This window comes from Ambystoma mexicanum, chromosome 4q (genome assembly GCF_040938575.1).
Source record: "Ambystoma mexicanum isolate Mex_15411 chromosome 4q, UKY_AmexF1_1, whole genome shotgun sequence".
NCBI classification, from domain to species: domain Eukaryota; kingdom Metazoa; phylum Chordata; class Amphibia; order Caudata; family Ambystomatidae; genus Ambystoma; species Ambystoma mexicanum.
This window is the reverse complement of record NC_090928.1, coordinates 58,001,297-58,007,296: the sequence shown is the minus strand read 5'-3', so window position 1 is coordinate 58,007,296 and position 6,000 is coordinate 58,001,297.

The window sequence follows — 6,000 nt, the reverse complement described above, 5'->3', positions numbered from 1 at the left end:
GGGAGTTGGGGAAGAGTCCCGTCAAGTGCTGGCCATCAATGAAAAGAGACAAACTACAGATCCCAAAATGCCCCACGAAATACTGCATCAAGGGGGAGGCACACCGATGGGTAAAGAAAGGAAAAAGAGGAAAGGGAGAACCGGGTTTCCTTATGTTAAAACCGCCCAAACACAAACAAAGTACAGGGTTAGCCCACAGTGGACGGAGCAGGGAGGAGGTGGGGAATCTGAATCAGGTGTGTTAAAACTGTTGCTGAGAACACATGGGGCTGATTACGGAGGAGGGGCCGGATAAGGGTTAAATGCAACTCCAAGAGACTCAGGAGGCATCTTATTTTTCAGGAGCAGCGCGTGACGAGAGACGCCGCACCCAAATGGAGTGAGACCAACCAGGAATACGAGTGGGCTTACTAGTAGCAAGCGGAAAGCTCACAGATTGACACCGTACCCGGTCCAAGGCTCAAGTCCTTCCAGTGGAGAGAAACATCCGCCTAAGAAGAAGGATTCAGAGTGGTGAAGTGTGTACTATTGACATTTTGTTAATTTCGTTTTCATGGCCGGCGGACAGGTTGAAGGGTGAAAGCCTGTAATCGCCTGGCTGTTATCTTGGAACTAATTAAGGCCAGCAGCAGAAGTTGCAAGTAAAGTAAGGCACAACGCCTGTGCCTATGAGGTGAAAAGAACTGTCATCAGTTGGCTGAATTTATTGATCTGTGACCAGTATTTGTTGTGCAATAAACAACTGTGAAAGAAAACCTCGTTTGTCTCCAGCTGACTACTTAACAGTGGTGGCAGCGGTGGGATCGCAGAGGAACGCAAAATCACCAGCAGCATGGAAGCCGTGTTAAAAGCATTGGCTGAAGGCCAACAGCAACTACAGCAGTTGGTGCAAGTTCAAGGACATCAAGCCCAGGCGGACCGGCAGGCCCTACAACAGGCTCTACAAGTGCAAACAGCAGCTCAAGAACAGGGAAGAGAAGCATTGAGGATTCTGGGTGAATCAACGGCTAACCAACGGGCACATCCAGCTATTCCCCCTACAGTACTTCAAAAATACCAGGCAGGGGATGACCCTAGTTATTTCTTTGTAAACTTTGAAAGAATAGCCCGAGCAGCACAATGGCCCCAGGACAGATGGGCTTTCTTTTTGGCGCCCCTGCTTACTGGGGTAATGCAGGGAGCCTATCAGGCTGCCAATCCCACAGGGGACACCCCATATGTGGACATCAAGAAATCAGTGTTGGAAAGGCTGGGGATGGATGAGCAGTCATATAGGCTCCAGTTTCATGAAACCAAACTGAAACCCGGAGAGAGCCCCAGGCAACTGTTCTACCGTGTACAGGATTTAGCTGAAAAATGGCTACAACCCAACACAGCCACGATTGGACAGATTAAGGAAAAGGTAATGTTGGAACAATTCATTGACGCCCTGCCTAGTCCCATCCAAAGGTGGGTAAGGCAACATCACCACCTTACTCTGTCGGAAGCCATAGATGTGGCCACCGCCTATCAAAAAGCCGGAACACCCCGCACATTCACAACACTACCAGCGAGGCCCCCCAACGAAACTCCTATTATGTGCAGCAATTACAGGGGAGCAATCCAAGAGCCCAGGAATAGGCCAGACCCTAAGCCCAACAATGGAACCAGTGTCCTAAAGGGACATGCACCCCAATGCTTCGAATGTGGGGAATGGGGCCATATAGCCCGGTTCTGTGCCAGAAAAACCAAGGCAGAACCAATGGACATTGGAACGCTACAAGCTCCGGGATATCGGAAGAAACTGCCCTATGTGATAGAGGTAACGGTGGATGGACGTCCCCAACATGCCATGATGGACAGCGGTAGCAGACAGACGGCCATACAACCGCATGTGAGTGAGCAAGATCCAGGAAAGGTGAGAACCATTGACATTAAATGTGTGCATGGGGACATAAAAAGGTATCCTACGAAAGACATTGTGTTGGGGCTACAGGGACAAGAGATACCAGTAAAAGTAGTCATTATTCCGGCCATACCAGCCCCGGTACTAATAGGGACAGATATTCCAGAATTCGATAAATGGTAAAAGGAAGCTCCATTTGCCAAAACAGAGATCGGGGTATCAATAAGAAGGGGGAAACTCACAAAAAGCCAGAGAAAAAATATGGAAGAGAACAGGGGAAAAGGAATGGAAATTGCCCTCATAGACTGGCGAGTGGCAGACCATCTTCCCTCGTTCCGGACCGAAACCGGACTGGATGAAACCCTAAAAAGAGCCAGGGAACAAGCCCAAGCAATGAGTGGGACCCCAGTTACTACTCCATACTTCAAGGAAAACCAAGGGCTAATATATAGGGTGACCAGAGGTTCCGATAATCAGGAGAGGGAGCAATTGCTGGTTCCCCAGTCATACCGGAAAACTCTGATCCAACTGGTCCATGATCACACAACAGGGGGGCACTTAGCGGAAAACATGACGGTGAAAAGGGTGTTGCAGAATTTCTACTGGCCTGGAGTATATGCGGAAATAGCCAGATATTGTCAAGAGTGTGCCGTACGTCAAAAAACTAGTCATCATATACCGGCTAGAGCACCTCTACAAAGAATGCCCCTGATTAGGGAACCCTTCCAGAGAATAGGGATGGACATTGTAGGGCCATTGGAGCCCACCAGTAGAGGGTTCCGGTTTATCTTAGTGATTGTGGACTATGCCACTCGCTACCCCGAAGCTTTCCCTTTAAGGGGAATCTCAGCAAGACAGGTATGCGATGTGCTTATGCCGTTCTTTGCTCGAGTGGGAATTCCCATGGAGATAGTGACAGACCAGGGGAGTAACTTCATGTCAGTGGTTATGAAGGAGGTGTGTAAGACCTTAGGAATTCAACACTTGAAAACCTCAGTGTACCATCCCCAAACGGATGGGTTGGTGGAACGATATAACAAAACTATTAAACAAATGATAAGAAGAGCCGCCAGCCCCACAGGGTTTGGATGGGATCGGGTTCTAACTTGGGTGTTGATGATACTAAGGGATACCCCGCAATCCTCAACCGGATACTCTCCTTTTGAATTGTTATTCGGAAGACAGCCCAAGTCCATACTGGGTTTACTAAAAGACACCTGGGAACAACAGGGGGAAACCTCACTCACCGAATATGTTAATGACCTAAAAGAACATCTAGGTAAACTGAGGGACTTTGCTCAAGAAAACATGGGGAGGGCCCAAGACAGACAAGAGAAGTATTATGATCAAGGGAGCCGACCTCGAACTTTGAAGGTAGGAGATAAGGTATTGGTTTTGCTGCCTACCCACACAAACAAAATGTTGGCTCAGTGGAAGGGCCCGTATCAGATAACAAAAACATTGGGACCTGTAAACTATGAGGTGGAACAACCCGAACGGAAAAATAAATTTCAGAATTATCACATTAACTTGCTCAAGCTATGGAACGAAGGAACAACGGACATATGTTCAACACTCTCGGACATGTCAGTCTCAGAGCAAATGGTCCCTAATAGCCATAGTAGTCTTCAGGATGTGGAAATGGGGGAACAGTTGAGTGAATCCCAAAAGACTGAATTATTGGATACCTTGAAGCAGGTGGCTGGGATTTTTTCAGGAATACCAGGAAGAACACATGGCTACCCACTCTATACCCACGGAAGAAGGGAAAATTGTAAGGCTCAGGCCTTATCGAATTCCGGAGTCAAAACGTGGGGAAATGGCCAAGGAAATAGATAACATGCTCGAATTGGGGACCATTGTGCCATCTAAAAGTGCATGGTGCTCACCAGTGGTCCTAGTACCCAAACCTGATGGTACTACTAGGTTTTGTATGGACTTTCGGCAGTTGAATGCAATATCCCACTATGAAGCCTACCCGATGCCCAGAATTGATGAACTGATAGAAAAACTGGGTTCAGCCTCATTCCTGAGCACCCTGGATTTAACCAAAGGGTATTGGCAGATACCCCTCAACCAATTAGATCAGGAGAAAACCGCCTTTTCGACACCTCAAGGCTTATTTCAGTTCACTGTCCTACCCTTTGGTTTGCATGGGGCACCGGCCACATTCCAGGCATTAATGGATAAAATCTTGAGACCACACGAAGAATATGCTGCGGCTTACTTGGATGACATAGTGATCTTCAGCCATACGTAGAACGAACACCTGGCACATTTGACCCAAGTAATACAAGCATTAAAAGAGGCTGGTCTGCACGTTAACCCGAAGAAGACTAAACTGGCAGCACACACAACCAAATACTTGGGGTATGCAGTAGGGGGAGGGGTGATAACCCCCCTTTTGGACAAAATTCAAGCCCTACAGAAGCTCAGGCCACCCGAAACTAGGAAAGAAATTCGAGCCTTCTTGGGGTTTGTGGGGTACTATAGGAGATTCTTGCCACACTTCTCTACCATAGCTGCACCGCTTACAGATGCGCTGAAAACCAACCGTCCCCTACGGATCACCCCGGAGGCAGTGCAAGCATTTCAGAAGCTGATCCGGATGATTTCCACAAAACCTGTTCTCCATTGTCCTGACTTTTCAAAAGAATTCTATTTGCAGGCGGATGCCTCAGGATGTGGTTTAGGAGCAGTGCTGTCCCAGGGGACTGAGCAAAACCTTTGCCCAATAGCCTTCATCAGTAGGAAGTTGCTTCCACACGAGATTCCGTACTCAACACTGGAGAAAGAATGCCTGGCCATAAATTGGGCTGTTGAGTCTCTTCGATATTACCTACTAGGTAGACGGTTTACCATTTTTACTGATCATGCACCACTGAAATGGTTGGCTACACAAAAAGACTCAAACCATATAGTTCTGAGATGGTTTTTGACGCTACAGCCTTACCAGTTCGTGACTGTGCATAAACCAGGAAAATATCAGATGGTGGCTGATTACTTGTCACGTGCCATGGACCTACCCGAACGGCATGGGTCCTTGGGGGGAGTATGTGAGGTGGAAGCAGTGGCAGCCGCCCTGGATACAGCCGCCCTGGATAATGGGAGAAAGGAGGGAGTTGGGGAAGAGTCCCGTCAAGTGCTGGCCATCAATGAAAAGAGACAAACTACAGATCGCAAAATGCCCCACGAAATACTGCATCAAGGGGGAGGCACACTGATGGGTAAAGAAAGGAAAAAGAGGAAAGGGAGAACCGGGTTTTCTTATGTTAAAACCGCCCAAACACAAACAAAGTACAAGGTTAGCCCACAGTGGATGAGCAGGGAGGAGGTGGGGAATCTGAATCAGGTGTGTTAAAACCGTTGCTGCAACTCCAAGAGACTCAGGAGGCGTCTTATTTTTCAGGAGCAGCGCTTGGCGAGAGACGCCGCACCCGAATGGAGTGAGACCAACCAGGAATACGAGTGGGCTTACTAGTAGTAAGCGGAAAGCTCACAGATTGACACCGTACCCGGTCCAAGGCTCAAGTCCTTCCAGTGGAGAGAAACGGCCACCTAAAAAGAAGGATTCAGAGTGGTGAAGTGTGTACTATTGACATTTTGTTAATTTCGTTTTCCTGGCCGGCGGACAGGTTGAAGGGTGAAAGCCTGTAATTGCCTGGCTGTTATCTTGGAACTAATTAAGGCCAGCAGCGGAAGTTGCAAGTAAAGTAAGGCACAACGCCTGTGCCTATGAGGTGAAAAGAACCGTCATCAGTTGGCTGAATGTATTGATCTGTGACCAGTATTTGTTATGCAATAAACAACTGTGAAAGAAAACCTCGTTTGTCTCCAGCTGACTACTTAACACCCTCTTAGGAGCACTCTGAAGCCTCTTGCCACCCTTTCCTTGGGCCTTCTGGTTCAAAAACAGGTCCCAGTCAGAGCCTTTCGAATGAGCTCCCACGTGGCGCAGACCCCTCTGCACCTGGACCTCAACTGGGCTTTCTTTAAAGTTCAAACATACACACAAGTCCTTTCTTCGTGCGTTCACAATGTTACTACTCTCAACCTTGGGCTCAACATAGTTCGGTTTGCTATCAGTTTCTTCCGACTCATCGGTTGTGCTGAAC